Here is a 16,428-nt window from a genome sequence, read left to right as displayed (position 1 = left end):
GAGTCCAGCGTGTGCACTGGCACCACTGGGGATGCAGTGCAGTGAGTCCAGAGAGTGCACTGGCACCACTGGGGATGCACTACAGTGAGTTCACAGAGTGCACTGGCACCACTGGGGATGCTCTGCAGTGAGTCCAGAGATTGCACTGGCACCACTGGGGGTGCAGTGCAGTGAGTGCAGAGAGTGCACTGGCACCACTGGGGATGCACTTCAGTGAGTTCAGAGAGTGCACTTGCACCACTGGGGATGGGTTTCAAGCCAACTGCATTAACCGCTCATGCTTCTTTCTTATGAGACGTTAGTAAACCAATTACATAGCCTTGTCAAGACTAAATCACAGGTAAAAATCCTGTACATCTCATGTGGCCAACCACTCCCAACTAGGATTCCAAGAACCAGGAGGTTCGGTGAAAATAGGGCTAGTGCTATTAGAGGGGTGATTATTAGGGTAAGCCCTAAGCTGTCTTTAATGGAGAAGTATGGGTGGAATGGGATTTTGTCGCAGTCTGATACGATTCCTAGTGGGTTATTTGAGCCTGATTCGTGTAGGAAGGTTAGGTGAACTAGGGTGATTCCTGCAATTAGGAAGGGCAGTAGGAAGTGGATGGCGAAGAATCGGGTTAAGGTTGGATTGTCTACTGAGAATCCTCCTCAGGCTCATTCTACTAGAGTTTGCCCAATGTACGGGATGGCTGAGGATAGGTTGGTGATTACGGTGGCCCCTCAGAATGACATTTGTCCTCATGGTAGGACATACCCTACGAAGGCAGTTGCTATTAGGGTGAGTAGGAGGATTACTCCTGTGTTTCAGGTTTCTTTGTATAGGTAGGAGCCGTAGTAGAGGCCTCGTCCGATGTGTAAGTAGATGCAGATAAAGAAGAGCGAAGCACCGTTGGCATGGAGGTTGCGGATGAGCCATCCGTACTGGACGTCTCGGCATGTGTGAGCTACTGAGGAGAAGGCGAGTGAAGTGTCTGCGGTGTAGTGTATGGCTAGTAGCAGGCCTGTTAGGATTTGTGTGGCTAAGCAGATGGCTAGAAGGGAGCCGAAGTTTCATCAGGCAGAGATGTTGGAGGGGGCGGGTAGGTCGATTAGGGAGTTGTTGATTATTTTTAGTAGGGGATGGGATTTGCGGATGTTAGGGGCCATTAGTGAGTCTGTGTGTTATTAGGATTATTACCAGGATGGAGAGGGCGAAGGATCCTAGGTAGGCCTTAATTAGCCCTGTGTGTATTGAGGTTGCGGCTTTGCTTGCGGCTACTTGTAGTTCAGCAAGGCCCTCTGGCCCTATTTTTTTGAGTCAGGAGAGGTCGATCAAGTGTAGGGCAATGTTTTGTCCCTTTTCTAGTAGGTTTTTGGAGAAGAATCGGTGTACTAGGGGGTTGAAGTACCCTAATGCAGAGGAGAAGTTTATGAGGGGGGTTGGTTTGGGGTGAGTGAGGGTGTGTGTTATGTTCGATAGTTCTAGGGCTAGGATGATTCCTAGGATTGTTATGAGGATGGCAGCGGTTTTGGTGATAAGGGGTATGGTTATTGGGGGGGTTTTGGTTGGTGTGATGAAAGAGGTAATGATTATTCCTGCTGTAATGCTGCCTAGGGCGAGTCGGGTTAGGGGGGCGGTGATTAGTGGGTTGTTTTCGTTTATTGATACTATTGGGGGGATTCGGGTTTGTCCAGCTTGGACTAGGATGGTTATGCGGATGCTGTAGGTTGCGGTGAATGCTGTGGCTATAAGGGTTAGGAGTAGGGCTCAAGTATTTAGGTATGATGTGTTTAAGCTTTCGATGATGAGGTCTTTTGAGTAGAATCCGGCTAGGAATGGGGTTCCTATCAGCGCCAGGTTTCCGATGGTTAGGCAGGAAGTAGTGACTGGGAGTATTTTCTGTAGGCCTCCTATCTTTCGGATATCTTGTTTTCCGTTTAGGTTGTGGATGATAGACCCTGAGCATAGGAATAGTATGGCTTTAAAGAAGGCATGGGTTGAGATGTGTAGGAAGGCTAGTTGTGGGAGGTTTAGTCCGATAGTGACTATTATTAGTCCTAGTTGGCTGGATGTTGAGAAAGCAATGATTTTTTTGATGTCATTTTGGGTTAGGGCGCATGTGGCAGCGAATAGGGTTGATAGAGCACCTAGGCATAGGCAGGCAGTTAGGGCTGTCTGGTTGGTGGCTAGCAGGGGGTGCATGCGGATGAGCAGGAAGATTCCGGCTACTACTATGGTACTGGAGTGCAGTAGGGCTGATACTGGGGTGGGGCCTTCTATTGCTGCGGGCAGTCATGGGTGGAGTCCAAATTGGGCGGATTTTCCTGCGGCTGCGAGGATTAATCCTATGAGGGGGAGGATTGGGGTTTGGTGGGGGTGTACGGCTTGTTGGATCTCTCAGGTGTTGAATGTTGAAGCTAGTCATGCTATGCTCAGGATCAGTCCGATGTCTCCGATTCGGTTGTAGATTACGGCTTGTAGGGCGGCGGTGTTGGCATCTGCTCGGCCTTGTCATCAGCCGATGAGAAGGAAGGACATGATTCGTACTCCTTCCCAGCCTACGAATAGGAGGAATATGTTGTTTGCGGTTGTTAGGAGGAGTATGGCGACTAGGAATGTCAGTAGGTAGGTGAAAAATTTTGTTACGTATGGCTCTGAGGCCATGTATCATATGGCGAATTGTAGGATTGATCATGTTACAAATAGGGCGATTGGAAGAAATGTTATTGAGTATTGGTCTATTTTTAGGCTCAGGGGGATTTTAAAGTTTATAATGAATTTTCACTCCCAGTGGCAGGTGACAGATTCTACTCCCGAGTAGATGAATGCGGTTGTAGGGGCTAGGCTAATTAGGAATGCGGTTTTAACAGCGCGGGTGGTGGCTTGTGGGGTGTTTTTAAAGTTTTTAAATAGAAATGGCAGGATGATTGGGGTTAGGAGGATTGTCAGCGTGAGTAGTGTGAGGGAGTTGATTAGTAGTGTGGGGTTCACTACTTTTACTTGGATTTGCACCAAGATGGGTGGTTCCTAAGACCAGTGGATTGCTGTTATCCTTTAAAAGTAAGGGGGCTGAGGTTTTAGGCTCAGATGTAAGAGTTAGCAGCTCTTGTTGGTTAAACCCTCCCCTCGGCAGGTAAGAAGGTTTGAACTTCTATTCTTAGAATCACAGTCTAATGTTTGGTTTAAACTATACTTGCATGAGGGGATTCCGGAGATCAGTTCGGGTTTGAGGATTAGGAGGAATATTGGGATAATGTGGAGTGTTATGAGCAGGTGTTCTCGCGTGGTTGAGTTTTGCATAGATGTGATGTGGGAGGGGATTGAGCCTCGTTGGGTCATTAGTAGTATGAATAAGGTGTAGGAGGCGGTTAGTAGGGTTGCGATTCCTGTTAGGATGATCGTGAAGGCAGATCAGTTGAATAAGGTGATTATAATGGTTAGCTCTGCTATGAGGTTTGTTGTTGGGGGTAAGGCTATGTTTGTTAGATTGGCCAGCAATCATCAGGTAGCTATGAGTGGTAGGAGAGGTTGTAGGCCTCGTGTGAGTAGTAGAATTCGGCTGTGCGTACGTTCATAGTTTGTGTTGGCTAGGCAGAATAGTATGGAGGAAGTTAGTCCATGGGAAATTATTAGGATCATTGCCCCTGAGAATGATCAGTGGGTTTGGATTATTCCTGCGGCGATAACTAGGCCTATGTGGCTAACGGATGAATAAGCGATTAGTGATTTTAGGTCTGTCTGTCGTAGGCAGATTGAGCTAGTCATTAGGGCGCCTCATAGGGCCAGGGTTAGGAAGGGGTAGTGCAGGAGGTTGGACAGTGGGCCCATAAATAGAGTGACTCGTATAATTCCGTATCCTCCTAGCTTTAGTAGTAGGGCGGCGAGGAGTATTGAGCCTGCGATGGGTGCTTCTACGTGGGCTTTTGGCAGTCAGAGGTGTAGGCCGTATAGTGGGGCTTTTACTATGAATGCTATGAGCAGTGCTAGACCTGATAGTATTCCTGTCCATGAGGTGGATAGGGTTGGGTGGGTTAGTTGTAGGGTTGGCAGGTGCAGGGTGCCAATTTTCACGTATAGGTGTATGATTGTGATTAGCAGGGGTAGAGAGCTTACTGGCGTGTAGAATAGCAGGTAGATGCCAGCGCTTAGGCGTTCTGGTTGGTTCCCCCATCGGGTGATTAAGATTAGGGTGGGAATGAGGGTTGCTTCAAATGAGATGTAAAATAGTGCTAGTTCTGTGGTGGAAAAGGCTAGTAGGATGAATGGCTGGACTGCGACTAAGGTTGAGATAAAGATTCGTTTGCGTTGTAGGGGTTCTTGTTGCAGGTGGTTTTGGCTTGCTATGATTATGAGTGGGAGTAGTCAGCAGGATAGTACTAGGAGGGGGGATGAGATTTGGTCAATTCCTGTTCAGTTGGATAAAAATTTGTAGGGGTAGTAGGTTGGGATTAATCACTGTAGGCTTAGGGCAGCGATTAGGAGGCTGTATAAGGTGGTGTTAGTCCATAGAAATTTTGGTGGAGACAGCAGGGCTGTTGGAAGAAGTATGATTGTGGGTAGGATGATTTTTAGCATTGCAGGAGGTTTAGGTTGTGTAGATGGTCGGAGCCATGTGTGCGGGTGGAGGCTACTAGGATGGCCAGGCCTGTGCCCGCCTCACACGCTGAGAAGGTTAGCATGAGAATTGGTACCATGGTGAATGAGGAGACTTGGTTTTCGATGGATCATATTGATAGGCCTACGAATATCGATAATATTATGCTTTCAAGGCATAGTAGGGCGGATACTAGGTGGGTTCGGTGGAAGGCTAGTCCTAGTCCGCTGAAAATGAAGGCTGAGTAGAAGCTTAAATGTAGGGGCGACATAAGAAAGTTACAGGGTTGGCTGTAATCTGCTGGGTCGAAACCAGCTATCTTTTTGGTTAGACTAACTTTCTGTTATTCTGCTCATTCTAGGCCCCCTTGAATTCACTCGTAGGCCAGTCCGAGTGTTAGGAGAAGGAGGATCACTACAGTTCAGGTGAGGGTCATTAGGGGGGATTGGAGTTGGACGGCTCATGGCAGGGGGAGTAGGAGGGCGATTTCTAGGTCGAATAGGACGAACAGGATGGCTACTGAGGAAGAATCGGACTGAGAATGGTAATCGAGCAGATCCAAGTGGGTCGAATCCACATTCGTACGGTGAGAGTTTCTCTGAGTCGGGGTTTATTTGGGCGAGTCAGAAGTTTAATGCGGTTAGGGCGGCGCTTAGGATTGATGATAGGGCGAATATGAACATGAGTGCGTTCATTGCTCTCCTCTGGGTTTATACCAGATTCTAGAGATTGGAAGTCAATTGTAATTAATATACTAGAAGAGCAAGATCCTCATCAGTAGATGGTTATGTAGAGGAATAGTCAGATGACGTCTACGAAGTGTCAGTATCAGGCTGCTGCCTCGAATCCGAAGTGGTGGTCTGATGTAAAGTGGAACTTGATCAGTCGGAAGAGGCAGACGGTCAGGAAGGAGGATCCGATGATTACGTGGAGTCCGTGGAATCCAGTGGCAATGAAGAAGGTAGATCCGTAGACGCTATCGGCGATTGAGAATGGGGCTTCGTGGTATTCTATTGCTTGTAGGGCTGTGAAGTAGAATCCCAGGAGGATCGTTAGGGTTAGGGCGTGGATGGCGTGTTTTCGGTTTCCTTCTGTGATGCTGTGATGGGCTCACGTTACGGTAACGCCTGAGGCTAGTAGGATGGCTGTGTTTAGTAGGGGGACTTCTATCGGGTTGAGTGGTTTAATTCCTGTTGGGGGTCATTGGCCTCCTAGTTCTGGGGTTGGGGCCAGGCTCGAGTGGAAGAACGCTCAGAAGAACCCTAAGAAGAAGAATGCTTCGGATGTGATGAAAAGGATTATGCCGTATCGTAGGCCTTTTTGGACTGTGGGAGTGTGATGGCCTTGGAAGGTGCTTTCTCGTACAATGTCTCGTCATCATTGGAGTATTACTAGGAGTATTGAGATGAGGCCTAGGGTTAGTAGTATGGATGAGTTGTAGTGGAATCACATGATTAATCCTGAGGTTGTGAGTAGGGCGGCGGCTGCCCCGAAGATTGGTCAAGGGCTTGGGTCAACTATGTGGTATGAGTGTGCTTGGTGTGCCATTAGATGTTTTCTTGTAAGTATAGGCTTAGAAGGAGCACGAAGACGTAGGCCTGGATTATGGCTACTGCTACTTCTAGGATGGTTAGGAGTAGTAGGATGATTATTGTTAGGATGGATACTGCAGGAAGGGTGGGTATTAATGCAATGGAGGCTGTAGAGATGAGTTGGATGAGTAAGTGTCCTGCTGTAAGGTTGGCTGTAAGGCGGACTCCGAGGGCTAGGGGGCGGATTAGTAGGCTGGTTGTTTCGATCAGGATTAGTGCGGGGATTAGGGGTGTAGGGGTACCTTCGGGTAATAGGTGGGCTAAAGAGGCTGATGGTTGGTTTCGTAGGCCTGTTAGTAGTGTGGCGAGCCATAGTGGGAAGGCTAGGGCTATGTTCATAGATAGTTGGGTGGTTGGGGTGAATGTATATGGAAGGAGGCCTAGAAGGTTGATTGTAAGAAGTATGATTATTAGGGATGTAAATATTATGGCTCATTTGTGGCCATTTTTGTTAAGTGGGACTATTAGTTGTTTTGTGATTAGGTGAAGGAGTCATGTTTGGATAGTAGAAAGGCGGTTGTTGATTCATCGGTTGTTTGGGGACGGGAATAGTAGGGCTGGGAAGAGTAGGGATAGTAGGATTAAGGGGATGCCGAATAGATTGGGGCTGGAAAATTGGTCAAAGAAGCTTAGGTTCATGGTCAGGATCATGGTGTGGGTTTGGTAGTGAGGGAGGTCTTATTTGATGGGGGGTTGGTTGTGGTGAAGGCTAGTAGTTTTGGTTGGATGAGGAGTGCTAGGGTTAATCAGGTTATAATTATGATTGAAAATCATGGTGCGGGGTTAAGCTGTGGCATATCATTAAGGAGGGGGAAGTCCCTCTTTGGCTAGCTTAAAAGGCTAGTGCTGTTGCATAGCTTCTTAATGATTAGGATGATGATAGAAGGGACGATCAGGCCTCGAAATGTGGGAGTGGGGTTGATTCTACTACAATGGGTATGTAGCTGTGATTAGCCCCGCAAATTTCTGAGCATTGTCCGTAAAAAATCCCAGGCCGGGTGGTAATGAATGAAGTTTGGTTTAGTCGGCCTGGGATTGCGTCTGTTTTAACTCCGAGCGTTGGGACTGCTCAGGAGTGGAGTACGTCTCCTGCAGTAATGATCACGCGGATGGGGGATTCTATTGGGATAACTACGCGGTGGTCAACTTCTAGCAGTCGGAAGTGGCCGTTGGGTAAGTCTGGGGTGGGCACTATGTAGGAGTCGAATGATAGGTCTTTGAAGTCTGTGTATTCGTAGCTTCAGTATCATTGGTGGCCGATGGCTTTTAGGGTGAGGTCTGGTTCATCGATTTTGTCCATTATGTAGAGGATTTGTAGGGATGGGAGGGCGAGGAGTACCAGGACGATAGCAGGTAGGATTGTCCAGATCAGCTCTACTTCTTGGGCGTCTACAGCATTGGACGAGAGTTTTTCTGTTAGTATGTGGGCTAAAAGGTAGAGAACTAGGCTGCAGACAGCTAGGGCAACGATTAGGGCGTGGTCGTGGAATTCAACGAGTTCTTCTATGATGGGTGATGAGGCGTCTTGGAATCCTAGTTGGGAGTGGTTGGCCACATGAGATGTACAGGATTTTTACCTGTGATTTAGTCTTGACAAGGCTATGTAATTGGTTTACTAACGTCTCATAAGAAAGAAGCATGAGCGGTTAATGCAGTTGGCTTGAAACCAGCATGTGAGGGTTCGATTCCTTCCTTTCTTGTACTTGGACGAAGGCCGGTTCCTCGAAAGTATGGTATGGGGGAGGGCAGCCGTGGATTCATTCAACGTTTGTGGTAGTTAGTTCTGGTTGTAGGACTTTTCGTTTGGCCGGAAAGGCTTCTCAGATGATGAATATTAGTATGATTACGGCTACTATTGAGATTAGGGAGCCGATGGAGGAAATGGTGTTTCATAGTGTGTAGGCGTCGGGATAGTCCGAGTATCGTCGGGGTATTCCTGCTAGGCCTAGGAAGTGCTGGGGGAAGAACGTTAGGTTTACTCTTGTAAATATTACCCCGAAGTGGGCTTTTGCTCATGTTTGGTGTAGGGTAAACCCAGTGAGTAGTGGGAATCAGTGAGTAAATCCTGCTAGAATGGCAAAGACGGCGCCTATGGATAGGACGTAGTGGAAGTGGGCAACTACGTAGTACGTGTCGTGCAGGGCGATGTCTAGGGAAGAGTTTGCAAGAACGATTCCTGTTAATCCTCCGATGGTAAATAGGAAGATAAATCCTAGAGCTCATAGTATTGGGGGGGTCTCATTTGATTGTTCCTCCGTGCAGGGTGGCTAGTCAGCTAAATACTTTGATTCCGGTAGGGATGGCAATGATTATAGTGGCTGATGTAAAGTAGGCTCGGGTATCAACGTCTATTCCTACTGTAAACATGTGGTGAGCTCAGACGATGAATCCTAGGAAGCCGATGGATAGTATGGCTCAGACTATTCCCATGTAGCCGAAGGGCTCCTTTTTGCCTGAGTAGTACGTGACTACGTGTGAGATGATTCCGAACCCCGGTAGGATCAGAATATAGACTTCTGGGTGTCCGAAGAATCAGAATAGGTGTTGGTACAGGATTGGGTCTCCTCCTCCAGCGGGGTCGAAGAATGTGGTGTTTAGGTTTCGATCAGTTAGTAATATTGTAATACCGGCGGCGAGTACGGGGAGTGATAGAAGGAGTAGGATGGCGGTAATTAGTACGGATCAGACAAATAGTGGGGTTTGGTATTGTGAGAGTGCGGGGGGTTTTATGTTGATGGCTGTGGTGATAAAGTTGATGGCCCCAAGGATGGAGGAGATACCGGCTAAGTGGAGTGAGAAGATAGCCAGGTCTACTGAAGCTCCGGCGTGGGCAAGGTTACCTGCTAGGGGAGGGTAGACAGTTCAGCCTGTGCCGGCGCCAGCTTCTACAGTGGATGAGACTAGTAGTAGGAGGAATGATGGGGGGAGGAGTCAAAAGCTTATGTTGTTTATTCGCGGGAATGCTATGTCGGGGGCACCGATTATGAGGGGGACTACTCAGTTGCCGAATCCTCCGATCATGAGCGGATGCAGTGCAGTGAGTCCAGAGAGTGCACTGGCACCACTGGGCATGCAGTGCAGTGAGTCCAGAGAGTGCACTGGCACCACTGGGGATGCACTTCAGTGACTCCAGAGAGTGCACTGGCACCACTGGGGATGCACTGCAGTGAGTCCAAAGACTTGACTGGCAAAACTGGGGATGCAGTGCAGTGAGTCCAGAGAGTGCACTGGCACCACTGGGGATGCAGTGCAGTGAGTCCAGAGATTGCACTGGCACCACCGGGGCTGCAGTGCAGTGAGTCCAGAGAGTGCACTGGCACCACTGGGGATGCACTGCAGTGAGTCCAGAGAGTGCACTGCCACCACTGGGGATGCAGTACAGTGAGTCCAGAGAGTGCACTGGCACCACTGGGGATGCACTGCAGTGAGTCCAGAGAGTGCACTGGCACCACTGGGGATGCACTACAGTGAGTCCAGAGATTCCACTGGCACCACTGGGGATGCAGTGCACTGAGTCCAGAGAGTGCACTGGCACCACTGGGGATGCAGTGCATTGAGTCCAGAGAGTGCACTGGCACAACTGGGGATGCACTTCAGTGAGTCCAGAGAGTGCACTGACACGACTGGGGATGCAGTGCAGTGAGTCCAGAGAGTGCACTGGCACCACTGGGGATGCAGTGCAGTGAGTCCAGAGAGTGCTCTGGCACCACTGGGGATGCAGTGCAGTGAGTCCAGAGAGTGCACTGGCACCACTGGGGATGCAGTGCAGTGAGTCCAGAGAGTGCACTGGCACCACTGGGGATGCAGTGCAGTGAGTCCAGAGAGTGCACTGGCACCACTGGGGATTCACTGCAGTGAGTCCAGAGAGTGCACTGGCACCACTGGGGATGCAGCGCAGTGACTGCAGAGAGTACACTGGCACCACCGGGGATTCACTGCAGTGAGTCCAGAGAGTGCACTGGCACCACCTGTGATGCAGTGCAGTGAGTCCAGTGAGTGCACTGGCACCACTGGGGATGCAGTGCAGTGAGTCCAGAGAGCGCACTGGCACCACTGGGGATGCAGTGCAGTCAGTCCAGTGAGTGCACTGGCACCACTGGGGGTGCAGTACAGTGAGTCCAGAGAGTGCACTGACACCACTGGGGATGCAGTGCAGTGAGTCCACACAGTGCACTGGCACCACTGGGGATGCACTTCAGTGAGTCCAGAGAGTGCACTGGCACCACTGGGGCTTCAGTGCAGTGAGACCAGAGATTGCACTGGCACCAATGGGGATGTACTGCAGTGAGTCCAGAGAGTGCACTGGCACCACTGGGGATGCAGTGCAGTTAGTCCAGAGAGTGCACTGTCACCACTGGGGATGCAGTACAGTGAGTCCAGAGAGTGCACTGGCACCAGTGGGGATGCAGTACAGTGAGTCCAGAGAGTGCACTGGCACCACTGGACATGCAGTGCAGTGAGTCCAGAGAGTGCACTGGCACCACTCGGGATGCACTTCAGTGACTCCAGAGAGTGCACAGGCACCACTGGGGATGCAGTGAAGTGAGTCCAGAGAGTGCACTGGAACCACTGGGGATGCACTGCAGTGAGCCCAGAGAGTGCACTGGCACCACTGGGGATGCACTACAGTGAGTCCAGAGAGTGCACTGGCACCACTGGGGATGCAGTGCAGTGAGTCCAGAGAGTGCACTGGCACCACTGGGGATGCAGTGCAGTGAATCCTGTGAGTATACTGGCACCACTGGGGATACAGTGCAGTGAGTCCAGAGAGCTCACTGGCACCACTGGGGATGCAGTGCAGTGAGTCCAGAGAGTGCACTTGCACCACTGGAGATGCAGTACAGTGAGTCCAGTGAATGCACTGGAACCACTGGGTATGCAGTGCAGTGAGTCCAGAGAGTGCACTGGCACCACTGGTGATGCAGTACATTGAGTCCAGTGAGTGCACTGGTACCACTGGGCCTGCAGTGCAGTGAGTCCAGAGAGTGCACTGGCACCACTGGGGATGCAGTGCAGTGAGTCCAGAGAGTGCACTGGCACCACCGATGATGCAGTACAGTGAGTCCAGTGAGTGCACTGGCACCACTGGGGATGTAGTGCAGTGACTCGAGAGAGTGCACTGGCACCAATGGGGATGCAGTGCAGTGAGTCCAGAGAGTGCACTGGCACCACTGGGGATGCAGTGCAGTGAGTCCAGAGAGTGCACTGGCAGCAGTGGGGATGCAGTGCAGTGAGTCCAGAGAGTGCACTGGCACCACTGGGGATGCAGTGCAGTGAGTCCAGAGAGTGCACTGGCACCACTGGGGATGCAGTGCAGTGAGTCCAGAGAGTGCTCTGGCACCACTGGGGATGCAGTGCAGTGAGTCCAGAGAGTGCATTGGCACCACTGGGGATGCAGTGCAGTGAGCCCAGAGAGTGCACTGGCACCACTGGGGATGCACTGCTGTGAGTCCAGAGAGTGCACTGGCACCACTGGTGATGCAGTACAGTGAGTCGAGAGAGTGCACTGGCACCACTGGGGATGCACTGCAGTGAGTCCAGAGAGTGCACTGGCACCACTGGGGATGCACTACAGTGAGTCCAGAGATTGCACTGGCACCACTGGGGATGCAGTGCAGTGAGTCCAGAGAGTGCACTGGCAGCACTGGGGATGCAGTGCACTGAGTCCAGAGAGTGCACTGGCACCACTGGGGATGCACTTCAGTGAGTACAGAGAGTGCACTGACACCACTGCGGATACAGTGCAGTGAGTCCAGAGAGTGCACTGGCACCACTGGGGATGCAGTGCAGTGAGTCCAGAGAGTGCTCTGGCACCACTGGGGATGCAGTGCAGTGAGTCCAGAGAGTACACTGGCACCACTGGGGATGCAGTGCAGTGAGTCCAGAGAGTGCACTGGCACCACAGGGGATGTAGTACATTGAGTCCAGAGAGTGCACTGGCACCACTGGTGATGCAGTCCAGTGAGTCCAGTGAATGAGTGGACTGCATCCCCAGTGGTGTCAGTGCACTCTCTGGACTCACTGTACTGCACCCCCAGTGGTGCCAGTGCACTCACTGGACTCACTGCACTGCATCACAGGTGGTGCCAGTGCACTCTCTGGACTCACTGCAGTGAATCCCCGGTGGTGCCAGTGTACTCTCTGGAGTCACAGCACTGCATCCCCAGTGGTGCCAGTGCACTCACTGGACTCACTGGACTGCATCCCCAGTGGTGCCAGTGCACTCTCTGGACTCACTGCACTGCATCCCCAGTGGTGCCAGTGCACTCTCTGGACTCACTGCACTGCATCCCCAGTGGTGCCAATGCACTCTCTGGACTCACTGCACTGCATCCCCAGTGGTGCCAGTGCACTCTCTGGACTCACTGCACTGCATCCCCAGTCGTGTCAGTGCACTCTCTGGATTCACTGAAGTGCATCCCCAGTTGTGCCAGTGCACTCTCTGGACTCAATGCACTGCATCCCCAGTGGTGCCAGTGCACTCTCTGGACTCAGTGCACTGCATCTCCAGTGGTGCCAGTGCAATCTCTGGACTCACTGTAGTGCATCCCCAGTGGTGCCAGTGTACTCTCTGGACTCAATGCACTGCATCCCCAGTGGTGCCAGTGCACTCTCTGGACTCACTGTACTGCATCACCAGTGGTGCCAGTGCACTCTCTGGACTCACTGCACTGCATCCCCAGTGGTGCCAGTGCACTCTCTGGACTCACTGCACTGCAGCCCCGGTGGTGCCAGTGCAATCTCTGGACTCACTGAACTGCATCCCCAGTGGTGGCAGTGCACTCTCTGGACTCACTGAAGTGCATCCCCAGTTTTGCCAGTGAAGTCTTTGGACTCACTGCACTGCATCCCCAGTGGTGCCAGTGCACTCTCTGGAGTCACTGAAGTGCATCCCCAGTGGTGCCAGTGCACTCTCTGGACTCACTGCACTGCATCCCCAGTTTTGCCAGTGAAGTCTTTGGACTCACTGCACTGCATCCCCAGTGGTGCCAGTGCACTCTCTGGAGTCACTGAAGTGCATCCCCAGTGGTGCCAGTGCACTCTCTGGACTCACTGCACTGCATGCCCAGTGGTGCCAGTGCACTCTCTGGACTCACTGCAGTGCATCCGCTCATGATCGGAGGATTCGGCAACTGAGTAGTCCCCCTCATAATCGGTGCCCCCGACATAGCATTCCCGCGAATAAACAACATAAGCTTTTGACTCCTCCCCCCATCATTCCTCCTCCTACTAGCCTCATCCACTGTAGAAGCTGGCGCCGGCACAGGCTGAACTGTCTACCCTCCCCTAGCAGGTCACCTTGCCCACGCCGGAGCTTCAGTAGACCTGGCTATCTTCTCACTCCACTTAGCCGGTATCTCCTCCATCCTTGGGGCCATCAACTTTATCACCACAGCCATCAACATAAAACCCCCCGCACTCTCACAATACCAAACCCCACTATTTGTCTGATCCGTACTAATTACCGCCATCCTACTCCTTCTATCACTCCCCGTACTCGCCGCCGGTATTACAATATTACTAACTGATCGAAACCTAAACACCACATTCTTCGACCCCGCTGGAGGAGGAGACCCAATCCTGTACCAACACCTATTCTGATTCTTCGGACACCCAGAAGTCTATATTCTGATCCTACCGGGGTTCGGAATCATCTCACACGTAGTCACGTACTACTCAGGCAAAAAGGAGCCCTTCGGCTACATGGGAATAGTCTGAGCCATACTATCCATCGGCTTCCTAGGATTCATCGTCTGAGCTCACCACATGTTTACAGTAGGAATAGACGTTGATACCCGAGCCTACTTTACATCAGCCACTATAATCATTGCCATCCCTACCGGAATCAAAGTATTTAGCTGACTAGCCACCCTGCACGGAGGAACAATCAAATGAGACCCCCCCCAATACTATGAGCTCTAGGATTTATCTTCCTATTTACCATCGGAGGATTAACAGGAATCGTTCTTGCAAACTCTTCCCTAGACATCGCCCTGCACGACACGTACTACGTAGTTGCCCACTTCCACTACGTCCTATCCATAGGCGCCGTCTTTGCCATTCTAGCAGGATTTACTCACTGATTCCCACTACTCACTGGGTTTACCCTACACCAAACATGAGCAAAAGCCCACTTCGGGGTAATATTTACAGGAGTAAACCTAACGTTCTTCCCCCAGCACTTCCTAGGCCTAGCAGGAATACCCCGACGATACTCGGACTATCCCGACGCCTACACACTATGAAACACCATTTCCTCCATCGGCTCCCTAATCTCAATAGTAGCCGTAATCATACTAATATTCATCATCTGAGAAGCCTTTCCGGCCAAACGAAAAGTCCTACAACCAGAACTAACTACCACAAACGTTGAATGAATCCACGGCTGCCCTCCCCCATACCATACTTTCGAGGAACCGGCCTTCGTCCAAGTACAAGAAAGGAAGGAATCGAACCCTCACATGCTGGTTTCAAGCCAACTGCATTAACCGCTCATGCTTCTTTCTTATGAGACGTTAGTAAACCAATTACATAGCCTTGTCAAGACTAAATCACAGGTAAAAATCCTGTACATCTCATGTGGCCAACCACTCCCAACTAGGATTCCAAGACGCCTCATCACCCATCATAGAAGAACTCGTTGAATTCCACGACCACGCCCTAATCGTTGCCCTAGCTGTCTGCAGCCTAGTTCTCTACCTTTTAGCCCACATACTAACAGAAAAACTCTCGTCCAATGCTGTAGACGCCCAAGAAGTAGAGCTGATCTGGACAATCCTACCTGCTATCGTCCTGGTACTCCTCGCCCTCCCATCCCTACAAATCCTCTACATAATGGACAAAATCGATGAACCAGACCTCACCCTAAAAGCCATCGGCCACCAATGATACTGAAGCTACGAATACACAGACTTCAAAGACCTATCATTCGACTCCTACATAGTGCCCACCCCAGACTTACCCAACGGCCACTTCCGACTGCTAGAAGTTGACCACCGCGTAGTTATCCCAATAGAATCCCCCATCCGCGTGATCATTACTGCAGGAGACGTACTCCACTCCTGAGCAGTCCCAACGCTCGGAGTTAAAACAGACGCAATCCCAGGCCGACTAAACCAAACTTCATTCATTACCACCCGGCCTGGGATTTTTTACGGACAATGCTCAGAAATTTGCGGGGCTAATCACAGCTACATACCCATTGTAGTAGAATCAACCCCACTCCCACATTTCGAGGCCTGATCGTCCCTTCTATCATCATCCTAATCATTAAGAAGCTATGCAACAGCACTAGCCTTTTAAGCTAGCCAAAGAGGGACTTCCCCCTCCTTAATGATATGCCACAGCTTAACCCCGCACCATGATTTTCAATCATAATTATAACCTGATTAACCCTAGCACTCCTCATCCAACCAAAACTACTAGCCTTCACCACAACCAACCCCCCATCAAATAAGACCTCCCTCACTACCAAACCCACACCATGATCCTGACCATGAACCTAAGCTTCTTTGACCAATTTTCCAGCCCCAATCTATTCGGCATCCCCTTAATCCTACTATCCCTACTCTTCCCAGCCCTACTATTCCCGTCCCCAAACAACCGATGAATCAACAACCGCCTTTCTACTATCCAAACATGACTCCTTCACCTAATCACAAAACAACTAATAGTCCCACTCAACAAAAATGGCCACAAATGAGCCATAATATTTACATCCCTAATAATCATACTTCTTACAATCAACCTTCTAGGCCTCCTTCCATATACATTCACCCCAACCACCCAACTATCTATGAACATAGCCCTAGCCTTCCCACTATGGCTCGCCACACTACTAACAGGCCTACGAAACCAACCATCAGCCTCTTTAGCCCACCTATTACCCGAAGGTACCCCTACACCCCTAATCCCCGCACTAATCCTGATCGAAACAACCAGCCTACTAATCCGCCCCCTAGCCCTCGGAGTCCGCCTTACAGCCAACCTTACAGCAGGACACTTACTCATCCAACTCATCTCTACAGCCTCCATTGCATTAATACCCACCCTTCCTGCAGTATCCATCCTAACAATAATCATCCTACTACTCCTAACCATCCTAGAAGTAGCAGTAGCCATAATCCAGGCCTACGTCTTCGTGCTCCTTCTAAGCCTATACTTACAAGAAAACATCTAATGGCACACCAAGCACACTCATACCACATAGTTGACCCAAGCCCTTGACCAATCTTCGGGGCAGCCGCCGCCCTACTCAC

The 16,428-nt window shown here is 50.6% G+C and overlaps 1 long non-coding RNA gene across 1 annotated transcript; it reads left to right on the top strand.

Annotated features, from left to right (window-relative positions):
• The first annotated feature begins 401 nt into the window (after positions 1 to 401).
• Positions 402 to 15,446, top strand: LOC308193024. Its single transcript, XR_013949320.1, has 2 exons — positions 402 to 8,633; positions 13,914 to 15,446. It is a non-coding gene; the product is annotated as an uncharacterized lncRNA (long non-coding RNA).
• The last annotated feature ends 982 nt before the right edge of the window (positions 15,447 to 16,428 follow it).

The sequence above is a fragment of the Anser brachyrhynchus genome, assembly GCF_964034855.1.
Source record: "Anser brachyrhynchus genome assembly, chromosome: 3".
Taxonomy (NCBI): domain Eukaryota; kingdom Metazoa; phylum Chordata; class Aves; order Anseriformes; family Anatidae; genus Anser; species Anser brachyrhynchus.
This window is presented reverse-complemented; position numbering and strand designations above follow the sequence as displayed.